This window comes from Serinus canaria, chromosome 24 (assembly GCF_022539315.1).
Source record: "Serinus canaria isolate serCan28SL12 chromosome 24, serCan2020, whole genome shotgun sequence".
Classification (NCBI taxonomy): Eukaryota; Metazoa; Chordata; class Aves; order Passeriformes; family Fringillidae; genus Serinus; species Serinus canaria.
Window position 1 is genome coordinate 584,164 of NC_066337.1, and position 25,630 is coordinate 609,793.

At 45.5% G+C, this 25,630-nt stretch overlaps 1 protein-coding gene across 6 annotated transcripts in view; it reads left to right on the top strand.

The window, feature by feature from the left end:
* The window catches only part of ARHGAP32 (Rho GTPase activating protein 32), a 236,190-nt gene that overhangs the window by 107,845 nt on the left and 102,715 nt on the right, over window positions 1-25,630 (top strand). The window lies entirely within an intron of this gene.

Sequence of the window (25,630 nt, forward strand, 5' to 3'; positions counted from 1 at the left end):
TTATGTAAATATAAATAAATCAAATTTACCCCTTCCCTTAGCTGTGCATTGTGTGTTGCAGCAGCTGTGTCATCAAAATGCCAGAAACTGCTCGTCAGCTCGAGCTGCATTTCTGGAAGTGTGCAGGCTTTGCTCCTCTGTGACCCCTCCCAGAATACAGGCAGAGGCATTTTCCAGGAAGGGCTGAGACGCAGGAGTTTCTCACAAACAGGACACATTTTGTTCTGCACTTATAGGAGCAGGAATGCCTCCAGCGTCTGCCAGCCTTGTAGCCAAAAGGAGGTTACAACCTTTTCATTTGTAAAACATTTCCTGTAATAGTGAGTGAATTATTTACAGCCTTCCATGCTGCCGTACTTGACACTTTTGCAAGCAGAATTATGCAGCTGGGTTTTTTTCTCTGTCTCAGTAAAATTCTGGCTGGGAAGGAGCTTGGGTCCTGTTCGGGCCTGGCATCTGCTGTTGCTCACACTTGGTGGCTCTGGGAGGGTTGGTTCTGGGGTGTGGGCTCTGCAGACCTGGGCACACAAAGTACGGGGCATGAAATAGAGGGCAAAGAGCTCAGTTCCCCTGGAGGCCCCAGGAAACAGGCAAGCAGGGGCAGAACTGACTCTGCTGAAAACTGTTTATTTTCATTTTCTGGGTATAGGAACAACATGGCGGATCCATGTCCCTGCTTTCTGTCTCCTGGTAATTTGCTGATTTGATACAACTAATTTTTCAGTAATTGTGGAGAGAAGTTTTATGTTGGAGCAGGTCTGTGTCTGCACAGGTGTGGGTTTTGCATCCTGTGGTCCTCTGAGTTCTCCCTCCCATCATCCGGGGGTGTTCAGCACAATGTGCAACTGGAGAGGGAGCACAAGCTGTGCATGGCACATTGTTTTGATGACCAATAATTAATTCTTTTGTGGGTTGAAGCATTTCCTGGGATGTTTTCAGGATGGCAGGACAGACCAGTGGGGCTCATCTTTATGTTTGTGAGAGGCAGAAGTAAGACCAGGTGATACATATTTTCCAGGTTTTCATGAAGGACATTCTGCTGGGAAGCTCCCACAAGCAGGATTGGTTTAGCACTGCTTTTTGTGATGTCACTGCTACTCCTGCAGCTTTCCCTGCTCTTGCTCAGTGGTTTCCTGGCACAACTGGACCTGAGGCTGTAATGTCCTCCTGAAAAACAGAGACTGTGGGAGGATGTAGGCCAGGAAATAAAAATGGTATTGGTTATTGAGCTGTTACTGGTTATCTCAGCCCTGAGCTGTTTTTTGTATCTGCACTGTGAAACCAGGAAGAAAACAGGGCCTGGTGACAGCATGAGAAGAACTGTCATAAAATCAAGACTCTGTGTGTTGAGGGATCAGTTCTCTGTTTCTACCACATCTGCCTTGAAAACTCTACACGTTTAGTTATTTGTGTACCTAAAGCAAAATTTGTGCCTAAATAAGGTGACTCAGGCCCTCTGTGCCTGTAATTGCTTCTTTTTCTTTAAGCAAGGTTTCTGATAAATCCACACAGTGTCAGGACTTTTTTGTATGGTGAAAAATCTCTTTGAGAACAAGAGCTTTGCTGCCGAAATGCGAAAAGATAAAGCATTGCAGCACTTCCTTAGAATACCAGTGTTAATGGTAAAATAAATGAAAGCTGTTAATACAACAGCAGTATTAGCTGGGAGATTTAAAAATAGGTTCACACAGAGCTCATGCATTTTAATCAAGTTGGAGGCTCCTTTGTGCTCCCAAGGTAGGCCAGAGAATAGCAGTGGGCTGGAGTGATGGGAAGTGACAGCTTGGCACCTAATAGAGAATTACTGAGTTGCATCTGAGGGCTGGTGGGTGTAAACTGCTTTCAAAATCTATTCACTGTTAAAAATTTGCATAGTAGAAAATATAGCATTATCTGTCCATGTCAGGAATTGTGTAATGCTGTCTATTAACATCCTGGCCAAATTTCAGGTTGTTTTGTAACGTTTATGTCACTTATAATATGGTCTCATGGTGCAGGAGGTATTAATAGCCTGACATTTCACCTGATGAGTTAGTTTGAAATTAAATTGCTGAGAGGTATGAAAAGGGACTTGTTCTCTTCTAATCCTTGCACCTTGCTAGTGGGGCTGGATGCATTTTGGGGGGCTTTTTCTCTTCAGAAATGTCCTTCCACAGTGCTTCCAACAGCAATATCTTACCCATACCTGTGGCTGGCCAGCCAGGCATGTGTGGTATCCCAGGAAATTGCTGGTTGCCAGGCAAAGGCAGTGATGTCAAAACTGTACTGACAGGTTAAGCCCCACAGATTGCATCAGTGCCAAACTTCACTGGCATTTTGCTGAAATACCTTATGTTCATTACTGTGTTTATTTTAAGGGCTGCATCATTAATTTTTAATTTCTAATAAAAAGCTGGGTTCTGCCTCATAGACGTGTTTTAGTCTGATGGGATAAATATTCAGAAGTGTGGTTCAGCTTTTTTGTGATCCATCTCCCAGGGAGATACAGTGTTTCTTCTTGGTTTACCTTTGTACTAATTTAGCTTCTTCTCAGTTTACATAAAATACAAGGTATCTCCCCTTTAACTTTTTTGACCTGGTTCTCACTCATTGGACACATTGATGACTGTAATTACACATGTGAAATTATAAAAATGCCCACTGTTCAACATCAGCACTTTGCATCTAGCAAGTACAAGCTTTGTTTTATATTTGTTTGGTTTCTATCAGATTTATGAATAAATAACTGAAAAGAACTCATCAAAACTCTGTGGGACCTATTGAGGCAACTTCAAATTTCCCAAGTTTGAAAATGTGAGATAGAAAAATGGATACAGAGTTCCATATCCTTCTGTTTGCATTAAGAACTGACTCTAGACTGAGACAGAGTTAAATTTCTTTTATAATTTAAGAAGATATTAATGTAATTCAATAACTATATGCTAAAGAAAGTCTGCCAAGTCTCCAGGAGCATTTGGACAATGTTCCCAGGGATGCACAGGGTGGGATTGTTGGGGTGTCTGTGCAGGCCAGGGGTTGGACTTGGATGGTCCCTGTGGTCTCTCCCAACCCAGGATATTCTGTGATTCTATCAAATATGGTTTTACTTACTTAGTGCTAAATACCGTTAATACAAACAGGAGAAAGAGTGATTAGGAATTCCTTAAATATCTACTTTCTACCAGGAATTAATACTCTGTTCTTCACTTGAAAGAATTAAGACATTATCTTCAGCTGAGCAGGTTTTGGTAATGGAATATGGAGAGCTGATCAGCTCCACACTTCCCAGATAATATTCTTTGCTCCCTCAAAAGCCATTTGCTGAAGGCAAGTGCTGTAATGCACATTCATATCACTTCAGCATCTTGCATTTGTCACAGAATTATCCCTTCCAACAGCTCAGTCTCTGTGTTTGCCTTGCTGTATCTGACATCTAAAAATAAATCCCTGTGGGGGCAGGACTGGGTTACAGATCCTCTCCTTATCAGCACAGCCTTGGCAGGGCCATGGCAGGAATTGTGTTATCAGTGGTAAAGGAAGTATTTGAGGCAGAATCACTTCCGCCTGGGCAGGCATCAGCTGCCAGGAATTGCTGTCAGCAGCTGTGTTCTGTGGGAATGCCTCTGCCCAGCTGATGGGCTGCCTCCAGCAGCAGCTGGGCTTTGCCCCTGGAATTGGATGTTCCTGCAACATTGCAAAGAGCAGCTCAGTCCTTCTGTGCCTGTTGTCAGCAAAGCTTGCTGAGAAGATCCTTTTCAAGGTCATCTGCTTTTGGTTTGCCTTTTTTTCTTTTATATAATGATATTCCAGGGAAGGGGCAGCAAAGGGGAATGTGCTTGTGAAGGAGTCTCTGTAAGGTTTTTCCTAAGATGGATTGCAGAGGAAGCAAAACTGGTAAAGCCTGGCCAGATGCCCTTGGCTGGGGTGAACTGGGATAGTTTCAGGTGCCACAGCTAAAAGGAGCCTTGTGGGTGAGCTGGGAGCAGCAGGGATGGGGATGCTCCCTGCTCTAGGTCTGCCAGAGGTGGAACAGCCTAGCTTGGATCTCTCATCAAGGATTTGACCCCAAGCCTGCTCAGTGCTTGCAGGGCAGGAGGGTTTGTTTGTCCCCAGCTCTTCTGTGGGTACCATGCTGTCAGTGTGTGGCAGTCCAGGGGCAGCATGAGTAGCTCCAGGCTGCAGTATCATTTATCCCACTCATTTTGTGAAGTGTTTAAGAGGGAAAAATAATTAATTTTTAAAGGTAAAACATAAACCAGCAGTTCCCCATCCCAGTCCCTGTAAAAGATGCAAGTTTTTAGTAAGAAGCATAAAAATTGGTCTGAATTTTGGTGTGTGTGTTGGGGCTTTGAAAGACAATTTTGCTCTGTTCTGCTTTGTCTTTATGAATATTTGAGTGAGATGTAGACCCAGATTATGTGTGAAGAGGGGCCTCTTTTCAGTCCTTCATCTTTGGATGCTGTTAATCTCCTCCCAGAATTACCTGGCTGGATGCTGGTATGTTCCCTTTCTTTAAATTGAGGGCTTCCCCTCCCATTCCCTGTCTTCTTTCCTGTTGCCTTCCAAAGTGGTGCTGGGGATGTTGTAAGGGCTGTTTTAAGGACATGGGTATATAAAAACAACTGTTCAGAGTGTAGGTGGAAACTGCCTCTATTAACTTAATAATTCCAGCCACAACACCCTGAAAATTGGCACAGCCTCCTGCCAAGATCAACAGATTTCAAAAATTTGGAGTCTCTGGGCCAAGGTTTCTGCTGCCAAAGGAGTTATGAAAATATTCGAGTAAGTTCACCTCAGATTTTGGATTCTGCTGTTTCCTGGTCTTGCTTCCAGCTTGCCACAGGCTCCTCAGAAAAATTCTTCCCTGGAACAAGATCACACCTGTGAAATTCCAGGTTCCCTGGGTTTTTTTCCCCTGGTGAAATGGGAAGAAATCCAGTGTGGATTCTGTCATGGAAGGAAAACTTCAGCTGTGGAGCTGTGACTGATCCACAGGGCAGGAAGGAGATCAAGGCTGGTGTTTCTGTGTGGATTTACTGCTAAATCTTTCTGAAGGTGTTTTACACCCTTTGCTGCCTTTGACTGACTGTTCTGAATCAGTACTTCATCTTTTTTTTAAAAAAGGAAAGTGCAGTTGGGATGGCATTGCTCAGCTCATGGAATGCCCTTTCACAGGGACTCCGTATTTCCCTGGATTTATTTTTCTTGATCAGCTGTGTCTGATTCTGTCTATGTGCTTTATTTTAAAAAGATGCTCATGAAGCTGTACCCATGGAAGGGTGGGCTAGAACCCACAAAGAAGTATTACAAACAAATGAGATTTTTACCTGTTGGTTCAGTACAACAGGTATTTTGGGGGCTTTTTTAGCATCTCCTTTTTCTTTTGGATGTTTTTATGAGTTTATAGGCAATAATCCATACCTCCACAGGAGAACAGACCCATATGGGACAGAAAACAGAGACCTCCTGCAGGAATCCAGCTTATTTTCCCTTCTCCAGCATTTACCACTGGGAATACAGCAAGTTTGTCTGTGTAATTGTAGGGTTTTTTTGTTATTGTGGCTATTTGATGGCATGAATAAATCTTCAAGTGGCTGTATTAAGGCCAGCTGTATTTTGACATTGGCCTCCTGCTGTTTGCCAGCCCCACAAAGCATCTTTACTAACATGTTGCAGAAAAGTGTTAAAATTGGTTTAATTAGTAACTGAAACACAGTTGTGTTGGAAAATTTTTCTTTCCTGCAGTTTAATGACCTGGAAAAACCAGAAAGCTGTATTATATACATTATTAAAATATATTGTAAACTTAAAAAGATTCTGTGGGCTCCAGAAAAATAATGCCTGTTTTGGTAGTGCTTGAAGGGAGATGAAATCCTGTGAGTTTCAGTCTGTAGTCAGCCATCCATTACCAGGAATGGTGTTAAAATGCAGTGTAATGTTGGGCTCAGGGATCTGACAGCATGCCAGGCTGGAGTGATTTAATAACTGCCTTGTAGATATGATCCCTGAGATTTAAAGGAGCAGGGCTCTGTGCTTCCCCTCTCCTGGAGGTTTGTCAAGCCAGAGGATGGATGAGCTGTGAAACCAAACTTCTGTGGGAACATTCCTGTGCTGTGTTTAACCTGTAGCTGCCTACAGAAAGGGCAGCTTGTTCAGACCCTGCTTAGGGGCCAGAGTTTGGAGGGCTGATGACAGAATTGGCAGCTCAGGGGCAGCAATTCAGGCTGGGGGTGCCAAATGTTCATTTGTTAGCTCAGCCCTCCCTGGGGTGGGTGCCCTGCCCTGCCCTGTCCTGCCCTGCCCTAGGAACGTGTTCATTCCCTGCTGCAGGGGCACGGCTGGTATACCTGACACAGGGAGGAATGAATGGGATGTGGGGAGAAATTCCTCCCTGGGAGGTGGGCAGGTCCTGGCACAGGGTGCCCTGAGCAGCTGTGGCTGCCCCTGGATCCCTGGAAGTGTTGAAAGCCAGGTTGGACAGGGCTTGGAGCAGCCTGGGACAGTGGAAGGTGTCCCTGCCCATGGCAGAGGTGGGACTTGGATGGGCTTTTGGGTTGGATGTCCCTTTCAAGCCATACCATTCTAGGATTCTGTAAATCTGTGTCTAGAATATAACCTGATCCTGCAATGTTGGTTGACTCTCTTGGCTTTGACATCTTTCTGTGTAAGATTTGAGCATACCACACATGCTCCACCTCTGTCTCCAGGTGTGCTCTGCGTCCTGAACCTTGTGACCTTTTCCTCATGGTGCTTCCACGATCTGGTTTCCAGGTAATTTCCAGTCTTGGAACATCAGCACTGCTTCACTCACGACTACTGTGTTGTGATGAGCTCAGGGTTGTTCTCTCCAGGTGAAATCAGGGAGGAGCTGTTGGAGTGCTCAGGACTGTCCTGTCCCTGGCTTGGCCTGTGCCCAGCTGTCCTGTGAGGAGGGGGAAGAATTCGGGCTCCTGGTGTTTGGATGCTCCATGTGGAAGTGTTTGCTGCCCTCTGCCAGGGCTCTGGATGTGCAGCTGCACAGGGGTCACCGAGGGTGTTTCTAGATCTGCTGAGCTGAGACCATACTTTTGTTTGTTTTACCTGCAAAAGAGAGATTTGGGCAGAAAATTTCCTGTGAACATAAACATTTCCAAGGGGCTGGATTCAGGCAGATTTCTGTTTTTCAGAGGAGTAACAGGCACACACTCCCCTCACATGGACTGTTGGATGTCTGGAAGACATTTGGAGAAGTTTGTGGGATTCATGGGTTTGTGATTTTATCCCTTGCTGTGGGGTGTGAGCAGAAGGGGGAGGCTCCTGCTCCTGCAGGCAAGGCACTGACCCTCAGCTCTCCTGAGCTTCCAGAGCAGAGAGCTCTTTGGTCTTGACTCAGAATTCCAAAGGTATCAATTACTGGCTTGTCATTTCTGGCCATTTTCTCAGCAGAACCTGCAAACTCAGGCTGCTATTTTCCTGGCAAAGAAGCATCAAAGGGAAAGGGAATGCTCTCATTAGGCGTGATGTGTGGCTGTGGGCTTTGAAAAGCAAACACATGAAGAAGCATGAGATAATCTCACTGCCTCTTCCAGACCCCCTCCCCTGAAGTTTAACTTCTTTTATCTCTTAAAACTAAGTGAACAAACTTTGATTCTACTCACTAATTCTTGCTTCCACTCAACCAGATAAGTAAAAGAAATATTAAGAAAAACTTACTCTGGGACATTTTTTTGAAGGGCAAGACATTCCCTACCACCATCCTGAATTTTTTCCTTTCTAATAGTTCATTTCCCAGAAGGAGCTTTTATCAAAAGTTTGTTAAGGTTGCTCAGAGATGTTTCAAGCTCCATCAGATGTTTTTTGGAGGCTCAGGGCATGGTTTGGGAGTTGCAGTCAGAATTGACAACTCTGACTGCAGAGAGAACTTTTGGCAACATCACACTCAGAATGATGTAAGTAATAATTTAAGGGGAAGATGGTTCCTTAAAATACACCCACAAATCTGGTATTAAATAAGTTGGAAATAAAAATACATAGTGCCATACATGTTACAGATGATCAGAATCCTTGAACAGGCCTTAAAATCCATTCTCTTCTATTGGAAAACTGATGAAACTTATAAATATGGTTATAAAACAAACTGACTGGAAAAATGCGCTTCTTGGGGAAGTGGCATTGCCTGGTCCTGACAGTTTATATTCAGATCCCAACCAAAACTTTTCTAATTCACTTTGCAATGGAGCTGTAATTCCTCTGTGTGGTGTTTAAGTGTGAATCTTATTTATTGCAAATACAACGTGTCAAAACATTCAGCCTTTAAAAGAACTGATTTTGGACCAGGTTCCTATTTACCAGCCTGAAGTAGTTAAAAAATCAAAACATCTGTTATTTTTACAGCTTGAGCCCAGGAATTCACTTTGCAATGTTGCTAAATTATTGAATAATTCTTTATCTGCCAAGTTCTGCAATAATTGTAGGTATAGCCGTGCTGGAATGGGCAGGAGCCCACTGGGAGTTGGAGCCTTGGGGCAGAAAGGATTTGCATGAAAGGAGGGGAATGTCAGATCAGGACAGGGGTGCTGTCTTGCTGAGGTGAGGGGACCTCAGGGTTTTTAAGGCTTAATAAAAGGTGTGAGACTTGAGAAGCATCAGAGTGGTTCAGAGTCCCCTGGCTCAAGGTTTGATTTAGTGTTGTGCTTTGCCATTTGCTTTCAGATTAAATAAAAGCTGGGTTAGGTTTAGAAGCTCTTTGTGCAGGAGTGAGTTCTTAGGCTGGTACACTTTGAATTATTGATGGGTTTTAGCAGGAACACTGAGCTCTGATGGGCACTTTGAATACACCCTGGACAGCTGTGCTGGGTTTTATTTCCCCTGGTTCCTCATCCCTTTGAACTCTTTTAAGCCTCCCTGTATCCCTCAATTTCCAGCTCTGTTCCACTAAGTGCAGTTCAAAGACAGCAGAGGGTTCTGCAGAGCTGCAGGCTGCAGGGATTCTGACCAGGACACAGGGAGGGTTTGGTCTGGAGCCCTGCTTTCCTCTCCCAGCTGACTTGAACTACTCAGGCCTATCCAGTGTCAGTGCATCTGTCAAAGATGCAGAACTTTGGCCATTAATCAGTTCAGTCTGAGAGTCTGGAAAATAATGTTCCAAATTTACCGTTTATGGTTTTCAGATAACCCAGGGGAGAGGGAGGACTTGGGAGGACTTTTTTTAACAACAAAATACCCATGAGCTCTTATAATTCTTTGTGGTGAACCATATGGATGAATGGTTTATTTTCCTGTTATAAAAGCAGTTAAGGTGTGGATGATGTGTTTTCTGTTAGGATTATGAGTGTCTGTGTCTTGTAAATTGTCATGATCAGAGTGAGGATAAAACAGCCCCTGTAAAGCAAACTGTGTCTGCAGCAGTAACCCTGAGTTGAATTGCCTGCAAAATTAATAATGATCTGGATGGCAGCACCTTCCACACAGGCCCTGTGCTGTGGGGCTTGCAGGCTGTGTGTGTGTGTGCTCCAGTGTTCCACAGCAGTTTGTTCACATTTAAATGTGCTTGGCCCCATGGCTGAAAGTGGTTTGAGCTGTGAGAGGGGCTGGAGCATTTTACATCCTTGGTGTGCCCATTTAGACAAGTTATTGTATCAGTGTTTGCTATAGAGGAACATTTTTTTTGCACAGAACTGTTGGTAAGACATTATTTCATTATTTTCTCTAGAAAACTTCTATGTTATTAGTACAAATCTTAACTGAAATTCCAATATTAGAAAGCAAAATAAAGGTTTAAATGTCTTGTTTGTCCACAGTATGGAGCAGCTTGGGACCTTGTTCTGGAAAGGTTCTGTTTTTTCATTGAACCACAGAAAATCTGAGTTGAAAGGGACCCCCAGGGATCATCAGGTCCAACTTCTGTGTCTGTCCTGGTGTGTGAAACAGAGCTGTCCTCTGTGAGGTCCCAGATCTGTTGTGACCCCTAATTCCCTTGCCTGGTGATTTAAAGGCTTAGCCATTTAACTTGGGTTAGTGAGCATGGTTGGGTTAATGAGTCACACTCAGTATGACAGCAGTGCCAGCCCAGGTGACTCTAGGGGCCTGTCCCAGCTTGGGTTGTGCCATTACTCTTGTCCTTGTGCTTGTGTGTTTAAACACTGCAAGAATTGAATCCCACACACCCTTTTCCCTTGAAATGTGCAGAAACTGGGAGCAGGGCAGGGCTGCAGGGTGAGGCCTCTCTGTGGAGAACAGAAGCTTACAAGCAGTGCATTGCACAGGAGAGGGTTACCCTAACCCCTTTGGAGAGTGAATGAAATGGTAAAAAACCAGAAGCCCAGTTCCAAATCCAATGAGAAGCTTTTGGGTAGTTCCCAGGACATGAACCATCCATTGTAACCCAAGTTATTCACGACCCACCTCTCCTGAAGTGTCATCTGGGAAATTTAAAGGTTAAAATATTCTTTTCATATCTCTACTATTGTATCTCCTGCCTCTGGCATTTTGGCAGAATTATCTAAATTAAAAATGAAAACAGAGTTACAGATCTGTCTGAGACCCTTTATGCAGTTAACCTTGTAACTCTTCAAGTCCATCCTCTGGACACAACCAGTTTTCATAGATGGATCAAAAACCAAGACACTGTTTATGAACTACTTCACAAAATTAAAGCTCATCCTATTTATTAAGGTTTCCAAGATAATTTCTTTAATACCGTGAATTTCAGGCATTTTGTTGTGCTATTCTTGCTGCCCATCACTGAGTCAATACACAGAAGCTGCATTTTTTGTCTGTGAAAGCAGTTTTCTTCCTTCCCTGGGGTTTTGGATCCATACTGGATACACTGCTCTTGCACAACACATAAATAACCTGTGAGAGTCAAGTAACAGAGTAATTCCTGTGTGTGCTTGTGTTCAGGAAAATACAGCTGCATGGTGTCCATCTGGCCTGCCTATGAGCTTGCTGTACATTTATATGTAACCCCCAGAAAACACCCAGTGCTGCTGGAGTGCTCTTGGTGTGGGGTGTCAGGGAATGTGCAAGGTTGGATGGCACAGTGCTCCAGGCTTCAGGAGAGTCTGATTTTCCTGGCCTTTCTCTCCTTGCTCCAGGGGATTGTGTGTTGTGACCCTCTGACTGGCTGTGAGTCCTTACTAGGGCTTACTTAGTGAACTAAGAGCTTCACTTCTAGGCAAAATTTAGCAGGAATCCACCTTTGGCATCTTGTGACTGACCTGAAGAGCTCTAAAATCCCCACTGCCTTCACTTTTTGGTAGTAAGAAGGTTACAATTAGTATTTCAGAGCATAGGATGCTTTTCAGTGCAGTGTAGTTTGATGTCCCCGGACTGACACAGAGTCAATGAGGTTGGAAAGACCTCCTAGATCATCAGGACCAACCACAGACAATAGCATCCAGTTTTTCCACCATATTGTCTCTAAGAAATAAATCAGCAAGTTGTAGAATGAGATAAAAAATTGTGGGGATTTTTCGGAACTCAGGACATCCCTCTGGGAGTCTGGAGTTTCCTGGGACCCTTGCCAGGGGGCTCAGAGACCCTGGCACACAGCCCAGAACACCAGTGAGTTCGAGTACGAACCATGGAACAACTTACCACCTTTACATGAAGAGATAAAAGCCACGGCAGTTTAGATAATATAAAGATAAAGTACTCACAGGGTGTAAATGTTGGTTTTAGGATTTTTGGTATAGGGGTTTCTGGGGACAAGATGGAGGGATTTGGGCGTGTCTATCCTTTCTTCTTCTTCTTCTCTACCTCCATCTTGACTGGTGATGTTGGCACTTTTAGATTGGCCTAGAGTAGAAACCAACTGTCTAATATAGATGATAGGTATTGAAAAATAACTGTAAATGTTGTACACATAGTTTGTAGTATATAAAGATAACACCGCCCTGGGGGCAGGCGGAGTGCCTCTGACTGTCCTGCCAAATGGATCTCAGCTGGACAGGGAGAAAGAATTTTATAGATAAGATGCAATAAACAACCTTGAGACTGAGAAATGAATAGCCCTGACTCCTTCTTCAAGCACCAGGCTGGGGAAAGAAACTTTTGAACTTTTCTTGGGGTCACTCTGACCAGCTAGAGAAAGAGAGACCCCAGCAGGGATTAAAAATTTCAAAATAAGTCACTTTTCCCTAGGGATTTTTCTGTGCAATCCCTTCAGTGTACAAGGATCTTCAAGGCTTTTTCAACCAGAGTGAAGAAACTTGTTTGTTTAAAGAAGCTTGAGTTTCTCCCGTAATTGCTTAAGACCTAAGAGTTCAATGTGATCATTTTAGTCTCCCAAACTCTTTTCTTTTCAGAACCAAAAACCAGTGACTATGGTGTCAATGGTTTTATTCTTAATGCTTGAGTTAGAGCAGCTTTGTGTTTGCTGGGAATTCTTTTGCTAGAATTAGGGAGGCTGGAGCCTTATATATCAACCATTATGGAATTCAGGGTCTTATGGAGCCTCAGATGAAACATCTAAGTTTCAGTGTCTTCTTTGAGATTTTCCTCCTTAATTGGGTTGAGATGAAACTGAACCCAAGCACTCATTTTAGGGCTTGTATTGGTGCCTGTTTGGACTTCTAGCAAGGTTTGAGCATCTCTGTTTTGGTAGGAAGACTATTAATACTGATGATAAAGACATTAATCCCATTTCCTCTGTCAGAATCCTGTGAGTTTCCCAGGATGTAGCAGAAACAGGTGTTTTCTCTGTCCTTCCTCTTCATCCTCTTTTCCCTCATCCCATCACTGCTGAGCACACAGCAGTGGCTATGGGTGAGACCAGTCACCTGATTGTACTCTGCAGAACTTCCCTCATGGCTCCAGAGTAGTTTCTTTAAATCAGTTTACTCCTGTAAATGTCATTGGATGTTTTCATCACAAATGCACTCAGTTCCTTCCTACACTAATTTGTCTGTGTCTGTAGCTGTAGGATTGATTACAGGTTGGGTGGGGCACTCTTCAGGTGCACAAACACTTATCTGGCTGGTGGAAGGTGGAATGAGGTGGGCTTTAAGGTCCTTCCTACCCAAACAACTCTGGGATTTTCTGATCAATGTAAAATATAATATTAAAACATCGTGTGTGTGTGAGGGAGGTTATGGTACCTTGTTTTAACTGACTTTTGCTTGTTCTGCATTTTGTATAAATGTTTCTTTTCAATCTGGGAAATATTTACTGTGCAGAGCACAGGTAAACACCTGCAGTGTGTGGTCTTTTTTTTTTTCTTCATTATGTAGAAAATACTTAGTTCTCAAACCCACTACACCTGCATTACTTGTCAGCTACATTTTGAATTCTGTATGCTTCTGTGAGTTGAATATTGCCCAAAGCCTGCAGGTTCCCTGGGACACCCCTTTCTTCCAAGGAAGGGCAGTTGGAGAAGTTGTGCAGGGCACAGCTTGTCTTTGTTGCTGGTGAGGTCTGACATGGCTGGAGCTGGGAGGATGGGATTTGTGAGCAGCAGGAGACAGGGCCATGTGTGTGGATGTGTTTGTGCACCTGAAGAGATGGGGAGGTGCAATTAAGCCCAGAGCTGTGAGTTTCCTGTTAACACCAGATTCTTTTAGTCTGGCTGAAGTTGTTATGCAACATTCAGCTAAGGGGGGAAGTTTTGGGTTCTACTCCTAGAAAAACTTTTGTTTTAGAAAATCAGTTTTATCGTGTACTTCTGCTGCTCATTTTCCAGCTCCCCTTTCCCCCTTTTGCTGAGGGAGGTGCTTCCATGGAGTCTGTTCCATGTTTAACACTTGCTCAGGTTGTGTAGAAATGGAAGTGGGTCAGATCTGTCCCAGCTGTGGGACAAGAGCTTTCTGTTTCTTTGGTTAAAAAAGCAGGGTGGGGGCAGATTGGAGATGTGAGGATTTGAAATATTTCTCATGCATGGGCACACAAAATCCTGCTTGCACCTTCCCCAGCTCAGGTCTGGCAGAGTGGGAAGCTAAAGGACTTCATTGGGAGATGCTCTTGCTGTGGCTGTGTTCTCTCAAAGTTCATCCAGTTTGGTCACAGCCTGACGTCTGCTTCATGTCAGGAGATGTAGGCACAGCCTCAGTGCCAGCAGTGCTGGGTTTCACACAGCCTGGTTTGTCCACATGAGTGCTTCTTGATCTTTCCCACTTGTGGGGTCATGGGAGGAAATGGAATAAGCTTCCCCTCAGCTTTTATCACTTCCTGCTGATAGGTGAGGGGAGATTATTGTCCTTCACTTGCTGCTTCTCTTGTCAGCAAGAGAAGTTGGTGTTGAGCCAGATGACAGATAATGTTTGTTGTGGGGAAGGATCCCAGATGTGGCTGTGGTAGCACTGATCTCCCCCTCTCTGCCTTCTGCCCTGGCCTGGTGCTGCCAGGTCCTGCTCAGACAGCTGTGGCTGGAATGTGCCAGCTCTTGGTGTCAGTCCCTGCAGGCTGACAGGGACATTCATTTTTGATGGACAAGGCTTTGGGAGACCCTGCACACCCTGCAAAGATAAAGCTATGAAAGTTGAGCTAGCATCATTTGTTCTTACATCATTTGAAAAAGTACATTTGCTGTCATTTCCCAGGGAGGTTCTGGACTGCACATCCCTGTAAGTGTTTAAGTGGTTGGATGGGGCTTGGAGCAACCTGGGGTAGTGGTTGGATGTGGAATGAGATGGGATTTAAGTTCCTTCCAGCCCAAACTACTCTGGGATTTGATGATTTTATGATGCTGTGGAGATGGTTGTGATAAAATTTTAGCATTGTGAACTTCCAATTTTCAAAATTGTCATCATGATGCTTGCTTGGCGTTTCTTGGAAGGGAGGATGGTGGTGCTGGGAGGGGAGAGTGTCCCCCCCCTTGGAGTGTCAGGAATGTTGGTGTTGCTTCCTCCAGCCTTCCTTCCACAAGAAGGAAGCACCGAGTCCTGCTTGTGGAAAGGGTCTGGTGGAGCTGTGCTCCAGCAGAACTGCTCCCAGGAGAGCCAGGGGTGCACTTCCTGATGGGAACTCAGCTTTATTCACATCCTGCACCTCCATGGTACAGCCAGGCTCCTGCTCCAAGGCTGTCCATCCCTGTTTGGTTTTCCCTTGTGTGCTTTGCTAAGCTGTGTTTCCTGACTTTGCTCCAGGAGTTCAGGTCTTGGTCCTGCTTCTCTGTACGTGAAAAATCCCAAATCTTACTCAGCACAGCACAGTTCAGATCACACAAATACCTCTTCTTGGATGACAGGAGGCTGGGAAATCACAGCATAAATGTATCTGCACTCTGAGTAGAAAAGGTGCTTAGAAAATGTGACACTGAGATAGGATCAATGACTCCCTTAAGCCAATTAAGCTGCTCATTGCTACAGCACTTTCCCTCCATCAGAATTACTGTTGCTGGGGGTTCTGTGTTGTTTTTTCTCCTCCCTTGGCACTCCTGCTGATATCTCAGGTATATAAGGCATTTTTTCCAGTGACTTTGATTCTTGTCAACATGGAAAAAAAGTTAATACTGATTTAGTTGGGGAGAAAACAGAAGAAGTGAGTAAGAGACTAATAGCTTGGAATGACAGGGCTGTATCAATTTTCACTTCCCTCAGAGGAATAATGTGCTTGTTCCCAGCAAATGGAAAAGTAGACTAGGAGTAAAACTGTCACTGGCCTCCCCCAGAATGTAATGGATTTTGGAGTTCAGAGAAAAAAAGACAGTCATAACTAACTCTGTGATTTTAATCCACTTTCCTTGAAAGTCAGCAGTTTTATGAAATGCCATATGCAGGAAGATAAAAACTGTATACATCTTTTAGAGCTGTATAAAAAAATGATATTCACTGCCTTAGTCTTATATTTCTGCCTGTGGATGAATGCACTTCTCAATAAGCCTGAATGTGTTATGGGTTTGAGTGGTTTATGTCCTTGCCTATATCACCAGCACACAAACTGAACCTATGAAAAAAATGATGACACACACCGTAGAAAACCTCATTCCTGGTGCATTCACGTGGCTTTTCTGTGGAAGTGGTTCTTGAATGAGCCAAATAAATATAAATTATGGTCCCCTGGTAGACTAACAGGGAATGTTGTGTGTCTGTGCTCATTGATGGGCAACAGCCAAGGGAGGAATCCTGCTTGGTCCAGGGGGGGACAGTGAAAGAAAGGATGCTTTGTTTTGTGGCAAGGCCACTTCCCTTTTAAATAAATTAATAAATCAGGCAGGTCCTTTAATTTAATTGCCTCCTTGTTTTAGCCCAAAGCCACCCAGTGCTGGTTCCTCTTCCAGAGGCGTCTCCATTGTCTTGGTCCTGTAAATATTCACTGACTTGGGCTGGGCTTTACTCTCATGGAAACTAGGGGCCGCAGGAGCAGGAGGATGATTGTGCTGCTGTTCCAGGACCCAGGATCCTGTCCTGATCCCTGCCATCGTTTGTAGTGCAATGCCATCTAGTGTGCAGAAGGCTCTCAGGATTGCCCTGCTCTGGAAATTCAGCACAGCAGCACTCTCCTGCCTGCATCTAATTCCAGGCAGCTCCAAACAGATTCATTTCTGCCCAGAGAAGCTGTGGCTGCCCCATCCCTGGAAGTGTTCAAATGGTTGGACAGTGCTTGGAGCAACCTGGGATAGTGGCATGGGCAGTCCCTGCCCATGGAATGAGGTGGGATTTCATGTCCCTTTCAGCCTAAACTGTTCTGGGATTTGAGGATTTTATGATGGGGTGGAGGTGGTTGTGATAAAATTTTAGCATTGTGAACTTCCAATTTTCAAAATTGTCATCTTGATGCTTGCTTGGTGTTTCTTGGGAGGGAGGATGGGCTGGGGTGTAGAAAAGGGCAGGAGAAACAGTGACACAGTCCAAGGAGGAGATTTCTGTGGTCATGGGCTGACTTTGCACAATTTCTGTATGTGTCATAGGTGAGTTTTTGGGGTTCAGAGCATGTCCAGAGGTTGTCAGGTGTTTCAATCCAGTTGTTACTGCTGTGCTTTCATGGCTCATGAGATGCAGTCCTGCCTCCACACTGAGACAAACCCCTCCTGCACCAGAATGAAGGCATTTGAACATGGCTGGGCTGTTCCTTGGGGCCTGCTCTTTGTTAGTTTGGGTGCAGGAGAAGCATTTCTTCATTGTCTATCTTCATTGGTACTTTGATCTCTTAAATTCTGCACATGAAAGAAGACAGTTTTCCTGCCAGGAGGACAGAAGATTCCTCCCCTCTCCTGTGCTGAAGAATGTGCAGTGTGAGGGGTTTGATTTCCTTTTCCAGCACTGTTTTGGTGGTATCCAAGATGTTGGATTCTGGATGCTGCCAGGAGGGGGGCTGGGTCTCCCCAGGTTTTCACTAGACCTGCCAGAGAGGATTCATTTCTGAATAATTTCCTTTTGCTTTCAATTTATTGCAAAACCAGGCTTTAATAGGGTGTGAAATGGAAATAGAGAGAGGTAACACCAGCTGCCTTTATTTACATGTGTTAATCAACACAGACCCAAACAACAACAAATTAAACTCGAGCCATTCAGAGGGTTTGAAACACTCTGGATTTGGCTAAGGACTTTGAAAAACGTGTACTTTGTGGAGAGCTGGAAGATATGGGGCATTTTTGTTCTTTTTTAAATTAGGAGCCATGAGAGACTCCAAGCAGAGCCCTGAAATTGCCGTGGCTGTGGCCCATGGTCAGCTGAGCTGGCTTTGCTCTGAGCAGTGACAGCACTGGAGGGCCTTTGCTGTGCCTTTGGGGACATGGCTGTGGTGGCAGGGCTGGCACAGGAGGGTGGCCACCTGTGCCAGGAGTATCCAATGGCCCTTCTCCAGGTCTGGCACTGCAGCCACCAGGCTCCACCAGCCAGTGACTGAAGGTGGTTTCCTGTTGGACCCATGCTGCAGGGGTGCATCTCCAGTTTGATGGGAATGTCTGTGGTAAGCAGAGCTTGGTTTGCAGCCAGGAGGAATTTTTGGTTTCCCGTGTTCAGCTCTGTGGGGCAAGAGGAGAGGACAGTGAGTGCCTGGTGCTGGTGGTGCTGAAGGTGCTTGTAGGGGTTTGGCTCTGGCAGGATGCACAGAGTTACTCCTGGAGGATACTCCCTGCTCCAGCAGAGCCACTGGGCTTGGCTTCCTGGGAAACTTGTGGATTTGATTTCTCTGGGAAAGAGGCAAATTCAAGGAAAATTTTGCTTTGTTCCTCTAGAGAACTTAACAATGGAGACATGAACCTGCTGGGGTATACAGCACATTGTGTGCATTCCCAAACTGCCCCAGCTCATCCCCAAGTCCACAGACACCCACAGTACCAATGAGACCAAAGACAAATTATTTCAGAGTTGGGAATTAAACCAGGCTTCTGATCTGCCTGTGCCAGTGAGAGCTGGATGTTGTTGTTTGTGAGAATGAGAGTGATGATTTCATTTAATGAACTCAATTTAGAGAATGGTCTATATCATGGCTGGTTAAAATGTGATTTGTTAGCAGTTGGAGTGAGAATATTTTGCTTATTTTCTGGGATTTTTTCCTACTTAGAAGGAAAAAAACCTCTCTGGTAGGAATTATGTGATCAAGTACCAGGACTTGTTTATCAGAAGGACCAAAATTTATGATGAGGCTGGTCTTACACTGATAAAATCCTTTTCTGCTCCATGTATTTATAAACTGTAAATTCTGATTCTTCACTCAAAGGTTGGACTTGATGTCTTGGAGGTCTTTTCTAACCTTAATAATTCTATGATAATGTGTGGTAGGGACACATTCAGACATCTCTTTCTTGCCTCTTACAGGTCATTTCAGGATGCTTTTGACCTCAGCAAATATGTTTCCATCCTCAGAACACATTTTCTTCATTGTCACTTTCTCTAATCCCTTTGTCCATGACAGGCCAGGCTGCACATAGTGATGTGTAGTGGCACCAGCTCTGTGTCAGGAATTGCTTTCTAATTTTATCAGAAACAGCCAGGTGCAGGAGGGGATTTGGAATCAGATGGGCTTGAGGGATCCTGAGGGGACAGCAGCACATGGAAGGCTCATTCTTGTTGATTATACCCTGTTTGCACTAAATAAGGTTGCTCCAGGGGTGGCCCAGGCTGTGTAATTTATAGGCACTGATTTCCTTCATAAACATTCCCCAAAGGTTTATTTCTTCGTGCTGCAGCACCCCATAGTCTCATTTAATTGGGGATATGAGAAGACATCTCATAAATTTTCCCAGCTTGTCATACCTGAAAATACAGCAACCAGTGACAGCTTTGATAAGTTTTCCAGTGTAACAGTTAAAGGCCTTTTTGACAGTTTATTACACTGGAAATTTCCAAGCTTTGGGAGAAATAGGACATTGTGTAGGAAAGAAATAGAGTTTCTTTCTAACAATGCTAATTTTCAGTTCTTTAAACAGCTTGCATTGAGCATTAAAAATTCTCAAGGGTATTTTCAGACCTGAAAGAACAAAGAGGAACTTTGAAGAGGGGGAGATTGCTATCAGCTGATGAAGAAGGCTTGAAAAGTTTGTGTTCCTATTGTAAAAATCCATTTTACTACCCTAAATTCTATGTTCCTCCACTAAAGTGGATGTTCCTGTCCATGCTGTGCTACACTCATCATTTGTGAGGAGGAAAAGCTGATTAATTGTCTTCACAGCCACGTGAAGATGCTTTTTAGGCCTCAAGGGTGTTTGTGTTACAGCATCATGTAGGATATGGAGAAGGGACATGTAAAATAGGCTGAAATTTGTTGTCAGCGTAGGCAACAAATGGGGAAAATTGGGAGAATTGCCCATGGGCAGGAGAGGGGTATCAGGGCTGGAATGGGCAGAACTCTCTGTACCTTCCCTGTGTTGTTAGAGAAATAAATCTGAAAAGTGGGGAAAGGACTTGGAAAATCTGTTCTCTGCAGGTTAAAAACGTGAACTTACGGGGAGTTCCTCCTGTGTGATGTTACTGACCCACACCACTCTGCTAACCCTGCTGGGTGCTGAGGTGATCATTCCTAGCCATTTTTGGGCTGCCCAGCCCATCTCTGACACTGGCAGTCTGAAGCACAGTGGCCTTCAAACAGAGGATCATTTGCAGTAAAATAATACATGAAATACAGTACTGACTTCTGGCATATTCGGGGGAAATGCTCTTCATGGCTCGAGGATGAAGGTTCTGACAGGGACCTGCAGTTTCTGAGAACAGACTTGGACTGCAAAAATTGCATCTGAATTTGACAAGGGATCTCTGTGACCAAATGTAATAAAAGCATGAGGTTGTGATGGGAAAGTGTCAAATGTTAAGAATTCAATATTGCCATAATTATGGTAATATTTATTACCATAAATATTACCATGTTACCATAGAGAAGAGGGAGCTAATGGCATTCTCTCCGTTTGGTGGTGAAATCATCACCAGGCAGGGATGGGCTGGCTGGGATAGAACCACTTCCATGGCTAGTGATTCCCAAAATGCCTTTCTGCAGAGAAAGGACTGAACTTGGATATTCTGGACTGGAAGAAGTGGTGTGGACTTACAGTAGTGGTGAGGTGTTCATGAGAATAATCACTCCGTTAAATTACCACTCAAATTTAAGAATTGAAACCCACACTGAACCCAAGTTTTTGGATCTGTGGGGGAGGGGGCGATGTCCCTGTCAGTGTTGATCGGGTCTCAGGCGCTGAATGCTAAAATCCAGCCAGTGAACGATGACCTGCAATACTGGATGTTGCAGATGAGTCTCATTTACTCTGTCACATCCGGACCTCTCGGACATGCAGACGTGTTCAGGCTGTTCGCTGGCCAGGGAAGGCTCTGACACCAAACTTTTCCTCACCAAATGCTTGTGTTGTGTGGGGGCTGTGCAGCGAGCAGAGCCGCGCTGTGCCCGGCTCCGGGCGCACATCCCGCAGCGGTCCCGGCCGGCAGCCCCGGGCTGCGGGGGAGTTCCGGGGGCTCCAGCCCAGCCCAGAGCCGGCTGCCAGCAGCAGGAAAGCGGGGCCGGGAGGGATTGGCTCGGCCCGGCCCGGCCCGGCCCGGGCTGTGCTGGCTCCCGGACATGGGCTGGCATTGCTGTCACTGCTCTCTCTCGGCCGTGCAGCCGCTCTCGTGCCGCTGTGAGCGCAAGCCCTGCACGCATTCCCTGCCTCCCTGTTTCTCTTGGCTCCCGCTAAACTGCACGGCTCGTGCCGCGGGACCTTCCCAGTGTGAGAGCGAGCGGCAGCGGCAGGAGCAGCCCGGCTTTCTCTGCGGTGCCAGTCGAGCATGAGATGGGCAGCGTGGCGGGGGCAGAGCCCCGGGGCCGGCCCTAGGAGCGCTCGGCAGCGGCGGTCCCGCGGGCAGGGCCCGCCACCCTCCGGCCCCGAGCGCCGCACGCCGGAGCTGCTGTGTTGGATACTGGCGAGCATTTCTCAGTCGGCTGCTGGCAGGGTACGGAGAGACCTGGAGCTGTTAGACCTTGGCTAGGGAGCCCATCCATGGGAAGAACAGGGCGTTGTAGCAGGGGTGAGTAGTGCACAGGCTCAGAGAACCTCTGGGCTTGCTCTGAGATCCGTTTTGTTTGCTACAGTCATCAGGATAAAATAAAAGTGGCTAGAAGGGCGCCTGCAGCGTGGCACCAAGTGCTGCTGTGGCAATAAAGAGCGATTTAGATTCCAGTTTAACAAGGGTTCTTTTCAGAATCTTCAGAGGTAGTTCGGGGTGGGGGGAAGTGGTTGTATTTTTGTGCAGACTCTTTCCTTCAAGACAAATTTAAAGCTCAGGATAATTCAAACTGTTGTTCTCCTTCCAGAGATTAACCTGTGGCCTTTGGGAAGATCTTTTTGCAGTGAGGAAGTCAGTCTGAAAACCATATTAATGAGGTATAGGGAATTAGCTGGGAGTGGGGTGGGGAACATCCTAGCAGAGCTTTCCTGCCTCAGGAGAAGGGAATGGACTTTTGAGAGAAATGTTTTTAAACCTCTAGTGCATCTCCTACTAAGCAGAGAAATGAGAGGCCAGCACATTTTCTGATGCTAAATGTCTTCCAAACTATTGCTAATAATTCCTAGGACATACCCTTTATTATGAGGGTAGGGGTAGCAAAGGAGATTTTAGCATTTGTTTCCTCTTCTTTGTTCTTTCATGCAACTTTAAAAAGAATCTTTTGAATATAAAGGAGTATCTGTTGTCAGAGTGAGTGTATTGACTCTGGACTTTTACCTGGATAATTTTGTAGCTCATTATTCCATATTTCTGAGGCGGATCTGTGGGTATGTGAAGCAGACTTGGATAAATCTTTCATCAGGTGCAGGGACAGGTAATGCTCACTTGAATGTTGAGATGACAGGAGCCACAGAGCAATCTGCAGTCGACAGAGAAGTTTTAGGAAGTTACATGTATTTCTTCAGTCATAGCCAGTAAATTATTAACCAGACAAAATCAGCATCTGGACTTTCTAGGAATGACTCTTTCTGTGTGCCACCTCCGGAGTGTGTGCCCTGGGAGCTCGGTGCAGCTCCAGGCTCTCAGTCAGAGCACAAGGGGGTGCTCAGCATCTCCAGCACTCTGCTAAACCCTTGTGAAAACTGCCCCGCTCCTTGCCCTGCCAGAGTAGGGCTCTGTAGCTGTCAGGATGTGTCCCAAAGCTCCCTTTGTGCTGGCTCAGCTCCTTGGCTTTTTTGTAGGAGAGTTGGACTTAAACCGCTTCCTATTTCCTGCCTATCTTTGCTCCTTGCTTTTCCTAAGGGCCACTGAGCCTTTCATCCCTAGCACCCAGATTTGCATATGTGAAGAGAGGGAATCCTCTCAGACTTTTACCCCTCCATAAATTGGTCAGGCTGACACCTTTCATTTGGTTGGTGGTGCTGTATCAGCTCATGGCAAACATTGAGCTCAGAGCTCTGTGTCACTCAGAGCTCTGAGCTCAATGTTTGCCATGAGTTAAAGAAACTGAGGGCGTTTTGTGTCTTATTTCTCTCTGTGTGTTTGGCTGAGCAGACTGAGCAGAGTAACCAGGATTATTTGGACTGGAAGCTTTCAAATTCCTGCACAGTGTGCATGGCACTGCTTTTCACACACAACATTCAGCCACTCTGAGATTTAAATTAATTATTTGGGATCTGTTTGACTTGGGGCTTTTTCCTTTCACTGATTCCTTACAGCCCACATCTGTGAATAAGGCAGCCTAGCCTAGCCTAGCCTAGCCTAGCCTAGCCTAGCCTAGCCTAGCCTAGCCTAGCCTAGCCTTGCCTTGCCTTGCCTTGCCTGTTAGGATTTCATGGGAAACAGCTGAGTGTTCTCTGGAGGTACCCTGCAGAGTACTATGGAGTACTATGGCACTCTGGAGTACTATGCAGCTCAATGAGTGCCAAGTCTCAGAAGTTTGAAACAAAACAAGTTCAAAATCCTCTGCCTGGTCCTGAAATGCTACAAAAGTTGCTTTTTGTAAAGTCACTCAGATATGTCTTTAAACTCTTTTTACATCAGACCTCTCTGCTTGGGGCCTGGTTTATGGTACCTGGAGGTGTCAGTGCTAGGAATTGCCCACTGCCATTTAAGCCAGCCTTGCAATTGCTTTTATTGAGGAAATGAATGTTTCATTTATGCTGTACTTTTTAATGGAAATTGAATTTAGAAGGGATAAATTGTGCACCCCAAGATTGTTTTCATTTCCTTGTGGCTGCACCACAGTTATTTCCTTTCCTTGGGAAAAACAAAGCCCCAGGGATGCAGAGCTTGAGGTGAGGTTGGCCAGGGCTGGAGCTCTGGGACAGAGCAGGGCATCACACACGCTCCTGGAATGGGCTGTTTTCCCCAAACAACAACATAACAATTCCATCAGCAGCTTGCCATAATGGAGGCTTCTGTGTGTGCTGAGCCAGATACATTTGGGCTGGGCTGAGCCTGCCGGCTCTCCTTGGAGGAGCTGTGCTTTGGATTCCCACCAGAGGTGTGCTGGCAGAGCTCTGTGCTTTGTGTTTGATCCCATGGATGTCTCTTGGTGGTCAGAAGTCATAGATGGTAGTCAGTAACAGATTCTGCTCCTTTATTTTCTGGTTCTCTGCCCCTGGAGCACGTGTCCATGCAGGGGAGCACAGGGAGGCCACCCCTGTGCCCTGTGGTGTTGGGAATCACTTCCCTTGGGACAAGCTTGCATGAGGCTTGGGCTCTGACTCCCCAGCTGTGGCAGTTACTGAGCACAGAGACTTTCCAAGCTCCTTCTGTTTGTAACTTCCTACCCCTTGTAAGTCTGGTGGGAGAACAGCTTCCTGTGCCTGTGGCTGCTGGTTTGAGAGCCTCTGCTTAGTATTGTGTTCCTTGTTGTCTCCTGAAACCCCAGAGGAAGTTTTTAGAAGGTGTGTGCCCCCGATGGAGAAGGATGTGAGGTTGTCATGGAAGCAAAAAAAAACCTGCAGGAAAGAAATCCATGAAGCAAATCTGGCAGTGCCACTGTGTTTCTCCCATGTCTTCCCAAATGACATTCCAAGCGACATAGATTCTGTGTCATTAAAAAAAAAAAAAAAAAAAAAAAAAATCCAGGCTTTACCCAGCTAGGGAGCTAGGGTGAGAAGGAGTTCTGAGCCCGGTGGCTTCCGTCTGTAAAGTTCAGCACTGTTTGTCTGAAGGCTGTGATTTCTGTAGCCTGGAATCCAAGGAGTATGGAAGTTTCTCAACACAGAGAGCTTTAGAGACAAAAGACAAACGCAGGAAATTCCAACCAGAAACCCCACAGGTGGCCATGGAGCCCATGGAGCAATCCAGGATGTTCTGTGCTCTGTGCCAATCCCCGGTGCCCGAGGCCCTGCTCTGCCTGCAGCAGTACGCAGGGGTGTTCCTGCTTTGTTTTTAATAACCTCAGATATTTTAATTCCATGAAAACATTCTGTTTGCAGACACTCAGAAGTTGTTTTTGCCTAATGGGGTCTCCAGTGGCTGCATCTAAGAAGTTTTTATAAATATTTCATTGCTTATGAAGATTGACCTTCTTACACATTTAGAGGAGATAAAAGGGTGAGACCACTTGAGAAAACATTTGCAGCTTAATACAGGAAAATCTGAGGGAAGTGTCTCTGATGGAACTCTGAGATTCTGTGTCTCAACAAGCTTAGGCATCAAATAGACTTAGCTTAGGAGTTAAACAGACTCCAGCAGTTATACAACAGTGGCCTGCATTGGCAGCTCCACCTGGCACCGGGGATTGAATGGGGGATCTTTCCAAGTTGTGCATTTCTGACTGAGGTCAAGGTTACTCCTGATTTCATCTCCAGAGAGGCACCAGCTGGATCTCCTGTGAGCTGTGTCTCAGAGCTGCTCTACAGCAGCAGCATGGGGGGGACCCTCCTGTCCAGAACAGCACATGAGATTGGAAAGGGTAAAATTCACAAGGAATTGTCTTTTCTTTCCTCTTGCTGCATGCAAGAGAAGTGTGACAGTGGGCAAGTGTTGTGCCTGGTTTCATATTTATTCATTTCTGTTTTAGCTGATTAATATCCCTTAACATGCTGCATCTTCTACCCTGTGGCTGATGGACCAGGGTGGACCTGTCCTGCCCCAGTCCCTGGATATCTGAAAACCCAGCAGGTCAGATCTCAGATGCTGTGGTTGCAGTGGAGTTTGTGCTGCCACCTCGAAGTGATGCCATTTCCCATACCTCTGGGAAGAGCTCAGGGAATGTGTATTTAAAAAGTTGCAGCAGTATGTCCCACACCAGGAGCTCCATTTTTCCATGGGAGCCCAGCAGGTTCTTCTCAGTGTCCATACATTCCATCTGTGGATGCCATATCCCTGGAAGTGTCCAAGGCCAGACT